This window comes from Pan troglodytes, chromosome Y (assembly GCF_028858775.2).
Source record: "Pan troglodytes isolate AG18354 chromosome Y, NHGRI_mPanTro3-v2.0_pri, whole genome shotgun sequence".
NCBI lineage: Eukaryota > Metazoa > Chordata > Mammalia > Primates > Hominidae > Pan > Pan troglodytes.
Window position 1 is genome coordinate 27,515,766 of NC_072422.2, and position 16,591 is coordinate 27,532,356.

General features: G+C 37.0%; 1 protein-coding gene across 1 annotated transcript in view; it reads left to right on the top strand.

The window, feature by feature from the left end:
• The window catches only part of USP9Y (ubiquitin specific peptidase 9, Y-linked), a 144,737-nt gene that overhangs the window by 36,221 nt on the left and 91,925 nt on the right, over window positions 1-16,591 (top strand). Inside the window, 3 exon segments of the mRNA NM_001009110.1 lie at window positions 11,491-11,697; window positions 12,828-12,964; window positions 14,805-14,938. The gene's annotated coding sequence lies outside the window, so the exon portion shown is untranslated.

Sequence of the window (16,591 nt, forward strand, 5' to 3'; positions counted from 1 at the left end):
TGCTCTAAACGTTGTTCACAAGAGTATACCTTACTCAGTTGTTAAAGTCTGTAGCTAGCTCAAGACAAGTTTCCTTGACTCTGAAAAACAAAATAAGGATCAGCACTGTTGCAAGCATAAACCAAAAAGATTGCTTTAGTTTTCTATTAGTTCAGTCCATTCTGTTAACTATTGTTCTGCTTGATATTTGTAAACATTTCAGCTTTTCGTAAGTCCTGTACATTTTTCTGTTATGAGAAACCTGCATTTGAGAGCACCTGTTAAAGTTCCATAGCTGATTATAAACTATTTTTTTGAAGAAGATTCAAGCAAGACAACAATTGTCTGTAAAGACAAAATGTCCAAGGTGGTTACAGTCAAGAACATGATTGACAAATGTGATTATTTCCATGACTTAAAATAACTCAACATAACAACCTTAATTGCAATTAACAGCACATACTCTGGGCCTAGAATCTTGGATATCCCATACGGTTATCCCATCAGCCTTTATTATTATATGGAAATCCTGTTGAAGAGAGAAAGTTAAAATTTCACCCTTGCATTAGTTTACTATTAATTTATTTAGCCTCAATTTTTAATGAAACATTGTAGGCACTCCTATTCAATTTTAACCAGTTTGACCATGAGGTGAGATTTTTGCAAACCTGTTATAACCCTTTACAAGTTTTGCTAAAGAGCAGATTGGGATCTTAGGAATACCTTGTTGTGCTTTTATTTCAATATTTAATTTACAGAAAAAAACATAAATACCCTTTTTAATTTAGTTAATATGTTCATACACAGTTTGCTTTGTAAGATTAAGTTTTGCAATCTTTTTCAGTTGCTTAAACCTTCCAGTTTATCTAATTTAAGACAGTCCTTTATTCTTAGGCACAATGTACATTTCCTTGCCTTATAATCTTTTACTAAAAACATATTTTACTGTTTTTATATACCTTGCATGTAGATCTATTTCCAGTAGTTTCAATTAGATGTCAAAACGGTAACTCTAGGAATTTTTTTTTTTTTTTTTTTTTTTTGAGACGGAGTCTCGCTCTGTTGACCAGGCTGGAGTATAGTGGCCTGATCTTGGCTCACTGCAAGCTCCACCTCCCTGGTTCACGTTATTCTTCTGCCTCGGCCTCCCGAGTAGCTGGGACTACAGGCGCCCACCATCACACTGGGCTAAGTTTTTGTATTTTTAGTAGAGACAGGGTTTCACCATGTTAGCCGGGATGGTCTTGATCTCCTGACCTTGTGATCCGCCTGCCTCTGCCTACCAAAGTGCTGGGATTACAGGCGTGAGCCACCGTGCCTGGCCCAGAATGTTTTTATTTTTAAAGATGAAAGTCATGTGAACTGAAAGGTACCACAGCTTTTGCTTTTTCTTTAAAAGTATTTAAGTGCTTATTTACTTAGGCCAATTAATTAGAACTCTTTTTATAGACATCACATACATATCACATACATGACTACACAGACAGAAGAAGATCCAACAGCTTAGAGTGGAGCCCTTTTAAGAGCAGTCTAGGAATACAGTCTCCTGTGCCTAGTAAACAAGCATAGCTGGAAGACAAAGACAGATTAGAAGGACTTAACCACCTCTAATTACAGGGGTTGTATGAAGAAAACAGAAATTTCTCCCCAAATGGGATGTGTTGCACCTTATCTGTTTTCTCAAGGAGTCCTGGGCCACCAGAAGTCATTCTAGGGTCTTTCATGCATGCACCAAGAGTGGCAAGACAGAGTGAAAAAAGTTGACTGAAGAAGAACCTTTTGCAGAAAAACAAGATCTATGAAGAGAAAAACACCAGGGCCTTTTAAATACACCCATAGCTTAGAGACCCACTTTCAATTAAGTTGAGTGCTCTTTAAAAAAATTCTTTTTCATTAATTAAAACTTTACAGAGAATGTAAATAGTGATTCTTACTTCTTTTACCAGTTTGCTTCACTTCCTGTTCACAGTCATATTCGGGTTCCCAGTTTTCTCTGGGAGAAAATGGCTGGACTTAGGCAAGGGCAGGTTTTCAACTGGACAGGAGATCCCTTTAGCAGCGAAGCTTGATATTTGAGGAGGCCATTTGTCTGTTAGCCAGAACCTTTCCTTGGAGGACAGCAGTTCTTCTATGTTGTGTGGGGTGGTAATAGTTAAATTAGGCTGGGCACGGTGGCTCACACCTGTAATTCCAGCACTTTGGGAGGCTGAGACAGGGGCAGATCACCTGAGGTTAGGAGTTCAAGACCAGCATGGCCAATATAGTGAAACCTCATCTCTACTAAAAATACAAAAAAATGAGCCGGGCATGGTGGCACATGTCTGTAATCCCAGCTACTCGAGAAGCTGAGACATGAGAATGGCTTCAACCCTGCAGGCCGAGGTTGCAGTGAGCCGCACTGCGGCACTCCAGTCTGGGCGACAGAGCCAGACCATGTGTCAAAAAAAAAAAAAAGAAAGAAAGAAAAGTTACTCCCCATGGTTAACCCATTGACCTCTAGCACTAGCAAGGCCACACTGTAACTGCTTGCAGGTGGGCTGACCATCCTTTAGCCACCAAGTTAAGTTCCTTGCTTAAGTAACCCACTGGCTGTTGAGCCAGACCTCAAGCCTTAGTTAAAAATTCTAGGGCCATTCCTTTCTTTCCTGATACATAGAGACTGGATGCTTTCCCTGTGGGAAGACTGAGGGCTGGTGTTTTAAGTAAGGCTTATTTTAGCTGGTTAAAGGCTTTTTGAGCCTCAGGGTCCCGAGTTGTGGGGGTGAGTTTTAACTGTTTGAGTTTCTCTTATGAGGTAATATAAAGGGAGAGCCATTTCCCTGTACTCAGGTATTCACAGTCTACAAAATCTGGTAATACCTATGAATCCCCTTAACTAGTAAAGGAAATAGACTCAATCCTTTCCTTACCTACTTCTCTGGTCCTTTCTGTTAAGACTAGACCTAGTGACTTTACTGAAGTCTGACAGAGCTGAGTGTTAGATTTTTAGACCCTATATCCACTTTAAGCTAAGAGATTGAGGATAGCCTCAGTGCCTTCCTGAGACATCCTTAATTAGGGCACAGAGGAGAGCGTCATTTATACACTGCAAAGTTTTTACTTGAGGGTGAGAAAAACTAGATTTTTCAACAGAGTGTTTTATTAATTTCCTTCCCATTTTAGGAGCTGCCTGAGTAATAAACCAGCAGAGAAGGAGGTGTGTTTCACTAAAGCTTCTCTCATCCTTTCCAAAAATGCTGAAGGATTTTCATCTAGTTTTTGATCTATCTTGGAAACCTTAGAACAGTTAATAGGTTTGGCTCTAATCCCCTGCAAGTCCTTCAGCATACACATTTGTAAAAGTTTCCATCTCCATTTTCTGATGTTATCATCATAGTCCCATTTAGAGTCCTTTAAGGTCACTGCTACTTTTCTCATGGCTTTCCCTTCCCTGGAACATCCTTCATGGAGAATTTAAATACTTGGCTTACATCCTGGAAGGCCTTTATATGTGAGTGAAATTGGGGCTTTCCCAGAGTGAACTTTAGGGTCTGAGGATTAAAGGATAACCAGTCTGCAATCAAGGGGATTGCAGGCGTGAGGATGGGGTATTATATATCTAGAAAAGACACAAGAGAAGAGGCATCCCTCAGTCTCTTCAGTGACCCAGAGTGGAGAGGAAGACAGTGAGAGCAGCACCCCCACCCACTGCCAACTGTTTTCCCTCTTTGGTTACTGTGTCCCAGCACCATGTTGAATGTGCCACCCCCAAACCGTGGTACCAGAGGAGCATAGCAGTGGGGTTAGTCATGCTTACCCATGTGGCCTTAGTGCTCTGCTGGTGATAACCCTTTGACCTCCTAGACTTATGTGGTCTGTGTGACTCCTTGATGGATGGGTGTGTATAGTATGCTGGTAAGAGTTTTAGATTTACTTTTTTCATGTGAATATTCAGTTGTCCAAGGAGCATTTGTTAAAAGATTGTTTTGGGAATATTGTTCAGCATCTTTGTCGAAAATAAGTCAATCATAGATGGAAGTGTTTACAAGCTTTATGTTCTGTTTCATTGTTTGGATATATCTGTCGTGAAACCAGAATTGCATTGCATTGATTTGCAGCTTTATAGAACATTTACAAATTATGAAGTGACAGTTCTTCAATTGTGTTATCTTTTAAGATTGTTTTGGCTATTCTAGGTCCCTTGAACTTCCATATTGGTTTTAGCATTAGCTTGTTGATTTTTGCAAAGACATTAGCTGGAATTTTGATAAACCTTATTCAGTTTGTATTGTATTACCATCTTAACAGTATTAGTCTTCCAATCAGGGAACATACAATGTCTTTCCATTTATTTAGGGATGTCTTTCCGTTTATTTGGGTCTATCTTACTTTTGTTCAGCAATTTTTTTTTTTTAGTTTTCAGTTCAACTGTGCTAAAGTGATACCAAAAGAATTTTTTGTTTTTGTTGTGAATATAAGTGGAAGTTTTCCTAATTTCATTTTGGATTTTTTAACATCTAATGTAAAGAAACATGTATCTTGTATGTAGAAATACAGTTGATATTTGTTTACTGATATTGCATACTGAAACGCTGTTACATTTCTTTCTTGTAGTAGTTTGTTATTGATTCTTAAGTTTTTCTATGTATGGCATCATATTGTTTGCAATACAGTTAGTTTTACTTGTTCTTTTCCAATTATATAACTTCTCCTTCTGGCCTGATTTCCCTAACAAGAACTTCTAGTACAATGTTAAAAGTAATGGTGAGAACAGTCATTTTTGTCTTGTTTCTGATTGTAGTTGGCAAGCTTTCCATTTTTCAGCATAAAATACAATGTAAAAAGGAGGGCTTTTGTAGATGCCTTTTATTGGGTTTAGGAAGTTCTCTTCAAATCCTAGTTTATTGAGTATTTTTATCATGAAAGGATATTGGATTTTATTAACTGTCTTGGTATATGGAGATGTTACATGTGTTTATATCCTATATTACATTAGTTGATTTTTGTATGTTCAGCCAGGTTTATACTTCTCGAATAAATTATACTTGTCTTGGTGTATAATCTTTTTTTATGTGTGTTGCTTCTTAAACTGCAATAAATGATACTTGTTATGACCTATAATCTTTTTATTTGTTGCTGGATTTTCTTTCTGTTTTGTTTAGGACATTTTTAGGTTTTTAAGAAACTGCCAAACTGTTTTCCAGAATGACTAACCTTATTCATTTCTACCCATAGTTTATGAATATGAATAATCCAGTTTCTCCACATTCTTTCTACATTTTGGTATTGACACTATTTTTTTTTTTTTTTTTTTTTTTTTTGAGACAGGAGTCTCACTCACTCTTTCGCCCAAGCTGGAGTGCAGTGGCACAATCTCGGCTCATTGCAAGCTCTGCCTCCCAGGTTCATGCCATTCTCCTGCCTCAGCTTCCCAAGTAGCTGGGACTACAGGTGCCTGCAACCATGCCTGGCTAATTGTTTTATATTTTTTTAGTAGTAACGGGGTTTCGCCATGTTGGCCAGGGTCGTCTCAATCTCCTGACCTCGTGATCCACCGGCCTCAGCCTCCTAAAGTGCTGGGATTACAGGCGTGAACCACCGTGCCCACCCCAGTGACACTGTTTTTTAAACTTGTTTTATTCTGACAGGTGTGCAGTGAAATCCCATTAATGGTTTTAATTTACGTTATCCTAATGACTAATGATGTTGAAGATCTTTCATATATTTAGTTTCTATGTGGAGTTTTTGGTGAAATGCCTTTTTTATGTTTTTTGTTCATTTGCTAATTTAAGTTTGTTATTACTGAGTTCTTTATATAATCTAGATGATAGTCATTTATTAGAAACACAGTTAGCAAATATTTTCTGACAGTCTATAGCATATATTTTTGTCCGCTTTAACAGGTGTTTTACCAGTTGAGTTTGTAATTCTGATGAGGTCCGACTTATTTTTTCTTAGAAATCATGCTTTTTTATGTCAAATTCTGAGCACTTACTGCCTACCCATAAATCCTATTTATTCTTATATTGTTTCTCTAAAAGTTTTACTTATGTCATTCAGGTCTGATCCAGTTGAGTGATGCTTTCTTGCATTCTTTAGGTGTGAGACTTAGATCTAAACTTCTTTTTCTTCTCCCAGGTATTCCAGAACCATTTTGTGAAAGGCTGTCTTTCATTTTTAATTTATTATGTTGCTCTTGTACCTTTTTCAGAAATCAGTTGGTCACATTTGTGTGGGTTTATTTATACATTTTTTGTTTTCTTCATTGATCTTTGTTCCTGTGCCTCAGGATTGTGATTACTGCAAGTACATAATGTAGTATTAAAATCAGGTAGACAGACTCGTCCCAGTTTATCTTTTTTTCAAATTATTTAGTTGTTTTTAAATTTTGCTTACCATAAAAATTTTAGATAATCTGATCTTCATTTTAGATATCTGCTTCCCAGTAATAGGAGATACACTGTTTTAAATAGTAGTACATAAATTCTGTATATCGGTTTGGGGAGAATTTTGGCATGGATTTTTGAGCCCCAGAATACTGTATACCTCTTCATTGATTTAGACCTTTGAATTATTTATTCAGTGCTGGGTAGTTTTACACATACAAACCTTATACATGTTTGGTTAAATTTATAGTTAAATGTTTATGTGTCTGGTTTTACTTTGAGTAATTGTGAATGTTTTTGATGTTGTGTTTATACATTTATTACTATTCCTGTATAGGTTTGATTTTTATATGTATATTCCATGTCCTGCAATCATGTTAAAGTCCATGAGGCTTTTTTTTTCTCTTTGAGGATCTTTGCAATTTTCTTTTATATAGAAAATCATACTCTTGCACGTAGGAAGAATTTTGCATCTTCCTTCTCCTTGTGTGTGCCTGTTACTTCTTTTTCTTGCCTCATTATGTTGGTTAGAATTGCCAGTATAAAGCTCAATAGAAGTGGCTAGAGGGAGCAATTTAGTCTTGCTTTGATCTCATGGTAAGAAAACTATCAGTGTTTCATTGTTAAGAATAACGTTAGCCTGGAGCAGTGGCTCACACCTGTAATCCCAACACTTTGTGAGGTTAAGGCAGGAGGATTGCCTCAGCCCAAGAGTTAGAAGCTACAGTGAGCCAAGATCTCACCCTGTCTGTTTTAGAACAGAAAAGCAAGTACAGAGGGAATAATGTTATCTCCCCCTTTTTTGTAGATGCCATTAATTGCTTTAAGAAAATTGCTTTCCATTTTTGTTCTGAGACTCTTTGTCATGAATGGATGTTTTGCCAAGTGTTTTTTTCTGTATCTGTTGCTGTGATAGTGAGGTTTTTTTTTTCAGACATGGTCTCACTCCGTCACCCAGGTGAGAGGGCAGTGGCGTGATCACAGTTCACTGCAGCTTTGACTTCCTGGGCCCGAGCTATCCTCCTCCCTCAACGTCCTGAGTAGCTAGGACTAAGGGCACACCCTACCACACGAAGCTAACTTTTTTTCTAATTTTTATTTTTACAGAGGTGGGGTTTCACTGTCATGCCCAGGCTTGTCCTCCCAAACCTTCGCCTCCTGTCACTGGGACTGCAGGTGTGAACAGCCATGTACAGCCCAGTTTTTCTTTTCTACCCTTTTAATGTGGTGGATTACAGTGATTGTTTTTTGATTAGTTAGTTAGGCCTGCATCCCTGGAATAAACCATACTTAATCGTATATCATTATTATTGTGTGTTTTTGACTTTCCTTTTCTAATAATTGTTAAGGAATTTTGTATTCATATTTCTGAGGGATGCAGTCTGTAGTTTTCTTTGTAATGTTCAGGTTTTGCAGTCAGAACATTACTTACTTTATAAAATATTGGGAAGTGTTTCTTCTTTTTTTCCTCACTGAAACTATCTGGTTTGGTGATTATTTTGGGGAGTTTTAACATTACAAATTTAGTTTTTCATAATAATTATTGTTCTTTTAAAATTGTTTATATTGATTGAGTTCCTGTAATTTAAGAGATGTGATTTATTTTGTCTAGGCTGTCAAATTATATATTATTTCTAGTGTTCTGTATTGTTTTTTGATGTCAGCACAGTCTGCAGTCATAGCTGTTTTATTACTGATGTTAGTAATTTGTGTATTACCTTTAATAAGATTTTGTTTTACTCACTGCACTAGAAGTTTAATTATACATCCTTTTGAAAAGACAAGTCTTTGTTTAATTAATTTTCTCTGTTGTTTCTTTTAAAGTTTATGGATTTTTGTTAATTCTTTAGTGTGTCCTTTATTCTGCTTTCTTCAAGCTTATATTGCTCTTTTTTTGTAGTTTCCTAAAGTAGGAGTTAAGATGATTCACTTCAGCATTTCCTCTTATCTGTGTGTTTGGTGTTACGAACTCCCATCTTCCACTATGTTTAAATGTTGCATATTTTATCCAAATTTTGCTTTTTTTTGACATGCATATATATGCAAACAGGCTTATGTATATATATATATACATATGCCAATATATATGTACATATATACCAGTATAATATACATATTATAAATATATAGATATACATGTTGCGTGTGTGTGTGTGTGTGTGTGTGTGTGTATGTATGTGTATGTATTCCTTCCAGACAGGGCCTCACTCTGTTCGCCCAGGCTGGAGTTTAGTGGTACAATCACACTCACTCCAGTCTCAGCCTCCCAGGTTCAAGCAATTCTCCCACCTCAGGCTTCCTGAGTAGCTCAGACTATAGGTATGAATCACTATGTCCAGCTAATTTTTAAATTTTTTTATAGGGAAAAGTCTCACTGTGTTTTTTAGGCTGGGACTCAAACTTGCTTGGCCTTAAACTATTGGACTCAAGTGATTCTCCTTCCTTGGCCTCTCAGAGTGGTGGATTACAGTCATGAGCCACCATGCTTAGCCTCAATTATATTAATTTCTGTGAAGATGACTCTTTGAGAACATAGAACTAGGACTTGAACAACAATTGATAGGAGGTTTTCATGTCATCGTAATGTAATTGATTTATACTTTGATTCCTGGGTAATTGTATGATTTTCATTCTTAAATTTCCTGAGGTTGGTTTTGTCACTGAAGAGGTGGTCTATCTTGTGTGTTTTCTTTTGTAGGAACTTTGAAAATAAGGTTTATCCTGCTGTTGTGTGGAGTGTTCTATAAATGTCAGTTAAATCCTGTTGGTTGATACTTTCGTTGATATTTTTGCAAATTTTCTGTGTAGTTCTGTCGTTTGTTTAGAGAGGGTTGTTGATGTCTCTCTAATTATGATTTTGTCTCTTTTGCCTTTGATTATCTTAGTTTTTGCTTCATATATTTTGCAGTATACACATTTTGGTGCATACATGTTTAGAACTGCTGTGTCGTGTCTTGATGAAGTGATCCTTTTTCATTGTTTAGTGACCTATGACATTTTTTTCTTGTGCTGAAATCTATTTTAATCTCATTAAAATAGCTATTTCTACTTTCCTTTAATGTTTGCCGGTTTTATCTTTTTGCATTCTTTTGCTTTCAACCTGTTTTCTTTCTTTTTTTTTTTTTTTTTAAGAGAGGGAGTTTTGCTTTTGTTGCCTATGCTGGAGTGTAATGGCGCGGTCTCCGCTGACTGCAACCTCCGCCTCCCAGGTTAAAGCAATTTTCCTGCCTCAGCCTCCGAAGCAGCTGGGATTACAGATGCCTGCCACCATGCCCGACTGATGTTTTTTTATTTTTAGTAGAGACGGGGTTTCTATATTGGTCAGGCTGGTCTCTAACTCCCAACCTCAGGTGATTCACCCACCTCAGCCTCCCAAAGTGCTGGGATTACAGCCATGAGCCACCGCGCCCAGCCTCAACCTGCCTATTTTGTTACACTTAATAATACAAAGAATCCCTGCTACCGCTTGCTATCATATTTTTATGTTATGCTTATTCTCTTCTGTTTTTCATTTCTCTGTGTTTATTTTCCTGCCTTCTGGAGGGTTATTGGAATATTTTTTAAATTTCTGTAGCACATTACTGTGTCTGTTTATGTAACTTTAAAATCTTTGATAATTCTAACATCTGTCGTTTTTGTGTTGGCACCAGTCAATTCTTTTTTCATTCATGTTGATGTCTTCCTGATTCTTGATATGTCAAGTAATACTCAGTGGAAACCCAGAGATATTCATATGTTGTTTGACTCAAGGAATATTGAAACTTCTGTTTTCCTTGATTTTTTTCTGGCAACACTCAGGCAAGGGAAGGGAGGGATACCCTTGGTTGTTACCACTTGGAAGTAGAACTCCAAGTTCCCTATACTGTCTTCCTTAACACTCGAAGGGGGTGTTCCTTATTACTGCTATGTGGGGAGGAATTTCTGACCCCCTGTGTGGTCCACACTTCTAACTTCTACCATGGTGGGAGTGACGTTTTTTGCAATGGGCAGTGATGAAAGTTCTGATTCTCTTTTAGGCATCACTCCAGCAGAATCAGGCAGGTGCTGGCTCTTTGTTATTGTCAAGTGGAGTTAGAAATCCCAGCTCACTACTTGGCCTTCTTTATCTTCCATAGAAACCCCAGCTCACTAGTTGGCCTTCTTTATCTTCCCACAGATTTTGGCATGCTTGGTTACAGCCTTAAGAACTTTAGGGTTTTCACTCAACTTTTTGTGGTATGCATGGGGAGTGAGTCATAGTTCTTTCTATAGTTTTTGCTTGGAGTAGGACATTTATTTTCTAAGTTTTCAATTTGCATGTTTCCTGATCCATAGGCTATAGGGGTGGCTGTGGGGAGGGAGGGTGCTTTTCTTATCTGCACCTACTAATGTTGGCAGGTTGCTAGATCTTTTAGCTTCAAATCTGAAATATATGAAATAAAAGAAAATTCTGGGAATTCACTACCTTCTTGTTCCTTATATTTAGAAGTCTCTGTGAGGTCTACATTCTTCTCTTTACTTTTCAGGGACTATTTTCTTCCCTATTCTTTTCAGACTCCAAAGTTCGTGTTATGTATAATGTCCAGGAGTTTTGGTTGTATTTAATGGGAAGAATAATGAAACATCTGTTTTACCTTCACAAATCAAAATGATCTTAATTCTTTTCAGTGAGCATTTTATCTCCTACATGTAGACAGCATTTGTTCATCATTTCTTTGTAAGTTGGAGGTTTTTGTTGTTTGGATTTTTTGGTCTGTAACATAATTTCTAATAAACATTTTTCACCTCTTATGTTTGCTTTTTGTTGTAAAATGTTTAATGCGGATTACTTAATCATCTGCTCTCTTTATGTATAACAGCATTTTTGTGTCAGGTATCCTTTGTTATTTTTTAATTACGTAATTTTCAAGTTAAAAGTAACAAAGTTTATATTGGAAATAGAGGCTGTTTTTCCTGGAGTTGCAATTACTTTGTCTCGTGAGTACTATTTTGTTTCCTCCACTAACACCTTTGTTCAGATATGCTCTTGGGGTGTGTGTGTGCGCGCGCACGCGCGTGTGTGTATGTGATGAATGTAGTTTATTCAAAGACTTAAAGCAGTGGTTACTTAATGTAAACAAACGTAATAAATTATGTGTTATTTATATCATTTAAATACTTTCTTTAGGCAAGTTGGACAAATGCAAGTAAAAAGCAACGTGAAAAGCTCCTTGAGTTGATACTCCGTCTTGCAGAAGATGATAAAGATGGTGTGATGGCACACAAAGTGTTGAACCTTCTTTGGAACCTGGCTCATAGTGATGATGTGCCTGTAGACATCATGGACCTTGCTCTTACTGCCCACATAAAAATACTAGATTATAGTTGTTCCCAGGTATGGGAGTGTTTCTTTGTTCAGTTTTCTGACTTTCCTTCACAAGTAGGATAACTTAGTTACAAGATGATTCCAGTTTTTTCTATCATTTATTTATTTATTTATTTACTTATTTACTTATTTTTGAGACAGAGTCTCGCTCTGTGTCCCAGGCTGGAGTGCAGTGGCGCGATCTTGGCTTACTGCAAGCTCTGCCTCTCGGGTTCATGCCATTCTCCTGCCTCAGCCTCCCCAGTAGCTGGGACTACAGGCGCCCGCCACCACGCCTGGCTAATTTTTTGTACTTTTAGTAGAGACGGGGTTTCACCGTGTTAGCCAGGATTGTATCGACCTCCTGACTTCATGATCCACCCACCTCAGCCCCACAAAGTGCTGAGATTACAGGCGTCAGCCACCGCACCCAGCCTGCCATTTTTTATTTCTAAAGTAATCTTGAGGAATTGGCATACTATTGTCGTATAAGCCTGGCTACCCATTCTCCACCCTTGGGTTTTCCAGCCAGATTTTATATATCATTCACTAAGCATTTTTGCCTCACTGAGACAAAGATGTTAATAGGTAGAACATATTATATTCATATTTTAACTAAATATGTAGTGCTAATACAGATCATAAAGATTTAAAAGCAGTAAGTGACTTTAGAGGTATAAGGGTAATTACGTTTTATTTGCTAGTAAAAAGTTAGTAAGATTAACAGAACATATTGGCTTCCCTATCAGCAAATCACAACAGCTTCCCAATGTTTAACCGATGTGCCTTATGCTACAAATTTTAAGTATTAAAACTTCACAAAACTCAATGAAATGCAGTAGCCACCATTTAGACAAATGTTTTAAAATCATACTAACTGTAAATGTGCTGGTATTTGGGAACTGTGTCTTGGTACAGATATTTCTGAATCATGGAACATTAAATTTATAGAAGCGCCTTACATTTTGGTGTTTTCTTTATAACTTCAAAATAATATATTTAGAGCATTTTGTTTGACTGAACTCTTTTACAATTACATCATAAATTTGGTGATGCTAAGTTTAGAAGGTTTCCTATTTTGTAAGTCTCAAAATAATTTTGAAGGTAGAATTACATTGAGTATTGATCCACTTACAGTATAAATTTTTTTCATGTATAAGGATCGAGATGCACAGAAGATCCAGTGGATAGATCACTTTATAGAAGAACTTCGCACAAATGACAAGTGGGTAATTCCTGCTCTGAAACAAATAAGAGAAATTTGTAGTTTGTTTGGTGAAGCACCTCAAAATTTGAGGTAAGACTTTTTTAATAGAGAATTTTCTTATTTTTATCTGTATATTATGTTGGAAATGGTATATGAAAGCAAATTTTAAAGAAAGAAAACCATGGTGGGAAAACAAGAAATTTCTAAGAGTTTGTTTACAACAATATAAGGATCCTTGATGATATTCAACTTCTTTGTATTTTATGACACAGTTAGGTAAGTGATATATCCAATACTAAATAGCAATTAAGTATCATAGCGACATTACCGCCTTTCAGGTCTTAGTTCAGAATTGTCTCTGACTTCCAGCAGATGTATCAGATATTATGCCATGTGTTGTATTTATCTTACTCCTCATTTTACTCTATCCTTTCCACGTTTAAATCTGTCTTGGCTTAATATTCCTTGTAGTTACAAATAGTATTATTTGTTATTTATTTAATTGATTTAATCTAACATTTTTAACATTTGTAGGGGGGAACACCTCTTTCTTGAGTTTTAAAAATTAGACTACAAAGTGATTTAAATTATAAAACATGACAAGACTGTTTAAAGATTTTTTTACTCATAATTTATTTTAGCTAGATTTTCTTTAATTTTAAATGTTTGGTGTTATATGTTAAATTGTGGTTATTTAAATAATTTATTTTATTTTATTGTAACATATTGAAAATTAATGAAATAAAAGGAAAAATAACATGGAGAAACCTGTGTTAGTTGAAGAAAATTCTCAGTGCAGTTAGGATTCCCAGTGATGAACTCCAGGCTTATCTAACTAGCTGTAATCTTAGAAAGATTCTCTCATGGGTGCTGCGGCTCATGCCTGTAATCCTAGCACTTTGCGAGGCTGAGGCAGGTGGATCACTTGAGGTCAGGAGTTCAAGACCAGCCTCACCAACATGGTGAAACCCCGTCTCTAGTAAAAATACAAGAAATTAGCTGGGCGCGGTGACGGGCGCTTATAATCCCAGCTACTTGGGAGGCTGAGGCAGGAGAATTGCTTGAACCTGGGAGGCTGAGGTTGCAGTGAGCTGAAATTGCACCCTTGTATTCCAGCCTGGGTAACATGGGCAAAACTCTGTCTCAAAAAAAAAAAAGATTGTCTCGTGGTGTATGGACATTTGTCTTGTGTATCAGATGGCGATTAATCAAGATGCTTTATAGCTTAGATTGATATAATTATGCCCCAAAGAGAGTTTTTGTGTTGATAGAAGCTTAAAATGCTATTTATATTTTGTGATTTTTTTTCAAGTTGACTTTTGACTCTATTTTTTTAATGTTGGAAATATTACAGGAAATTTGAAAGTTTCATGGGAATAAACACTGGAAAAAATACTTATGAAGGACACATTTTGATTATTTCTCTCTATATATCGTTTGTCTTTTATCAGACTTATCTATTTACTATAGATAGATGCAGTACATATACTTTCTTAAGACTGGTGACCTCATTACCAGTAGATTAGTAACGATTGTGAGTTGATTGGTTTCGTCAATAATGACAAACTAGGAAGGAAAAGAGAACTATGTATTTTTTGTGATAACCCCAGGTAAAAGGGTGTGAACTCATTGTTCCAGAATGTACCTGGATGTCTGATATTCTTCATGATGCAACACATGTGCTTTGATACTGATAGATACTTTTTATTTTTAAATAAGAATACTGAAATGAATATTTGGTTGGAGGCATGGATTATATTTTTTACAGGGTTTGATATTTTGTTAAGGGGAGGATATTGACCACATTTTGTTAAGAATGTATAGCATTAAAAATTTTTTAAGTAGTAGCTAGAATTTAGCTTCTGTAAACTCTCTTAATTATAGCAATTTTCATGTGCCTTATTATACTGTTAAGTTCTTCTTATTTCAGTCAAACTCAGCGAAGTCCCCGCATATTTTATCGCCATGATTTAATCAACCACCTTCAACAAAATCATGCTTTAGTTACTTTGGTAGCAGAAAACCTTGCAACCTACATGAATAGCATCAGATTGTATGCTAGAGGTATGTATGATAAGCTAAAATTAACTATGGGGAATCAACTTTGTTTTGCTCTAAATGTTAATAACCTAAGAAATGACAACACTTATTTTTGAATGAGAAAAAATAGAAGTGGATTTATACTTCATATTGCATTCACTTGAGGAATATGATCTACTTGGTATGCCAAATCTTAGGCAACCTAAACTCTAGGCCACCTTTCCCAGTGTCTTTATTAAATGCATGTCTACTTACTCATCCTTCTTCTTGGTATCTTTTGTTTCATACCTGGGAGCTCTGCCTGTTAGTATCTATGGTAGGTTATAATTCTCTTGGGTCTCTTTGGTGTGTACTCAAGTCATTACGCTTTTGCTCTTTTTTTGAGGGGAACGGAGTCTCACTCTGTGGCCCAGGCCAAAGTGCAGTGGTACAGTCTCAGTTCATTGCAGCATCTGCTTCTCCGGCCCAAGTGATCCTCCCACCTCAGTCTCCTGAGTAGCTAGGACCACAGGCACCCACCACTATGCCCTGCTGTTTCATATTTTTAGCAGAGACAGGGTTTCGCCATGTTGACCAGGCTGATCTTGAACTCCTGGGCTCAAGTGTTCCTCCTGCCTTGGCCTCCCAGAGTGCTGGGATTACAGGCTGAGCCACCGCGCCCGGCCTATCTTGGTATTTTTAAAGACAAACCACTTTCTGAAATTATCACATCATCCTAAGCTGGCAGTTCTCCAGTTTCAAATCCTTCACCTTCCTTTTTGCTGGGTCTGACCCGCAGACTCTGGCCAAGCGACGGATGAGAAAATGTACACAGACACAGGTTTTTTTTGCCTGGGCACACGGCTAGGGGACTGACCGCTCACAGACACCCAGGAAGGTGCTGTAAAGAGTCACAGCAGTTGCAGCCCTGAGAAGTGGGCATTTATTTAATACACATTTAATGACAAAGGCTTTCAGTCAACACAACTTGTGGGTATTTACCTGGAGAGAGCAGTCCTGCACGCACATGATTAAAGGCCAGGTTCCGAGGCCTAAGTAAACTTAACTTAACCTAGATCAATTCCTTTACACTTCCTTGTTATCTACCTTTTGCTCTCAGGCTCTGGATAAGAGAATTTGGCTGCCTTTAGCCAAATTATCTTTCAAAGCTTTTGCAAAACCTCCCAACCTTCCAAGAAGGTTTGCATCTTTTCCTATAATTTCTTCTTATAATTTCTCCCACTACCCTGACCAAACTCCTACACCTTTTGCTTTAAGTTGTCATATGACTTTGATTTTTCCCATTATATTAGTCTATAAGTGTGCCTTTTTTATAGCAGTCTTACTCAAAAAAACTGCATTTTCAATACAAAATTGAAGATATTTCACAAAAGTGCAAAGTTTGTTTCTATTGGCATAGATGCAATGACAGCTTCATGAAGAGTGTGTGTGTATCTGTGTGTGTGTGTGTGTGTGTGTGTGTTTATAATCGTCCTTACACTGAATTCATTTATCGTGAAATGGTGGGCAGTCATGGTTGCAGAACTCAGTCTGCAATGCATATCAAACAATTCAGGTTTTTCTTGTGATATCATGATTTTCACTATTTTGGGGGAAGCACATCATTTGGGTCCTCTGGTGTCATTCATTGTTTCCATTATTGCACTAAACACAAAAAATACGTGAGAACTGCAAGAG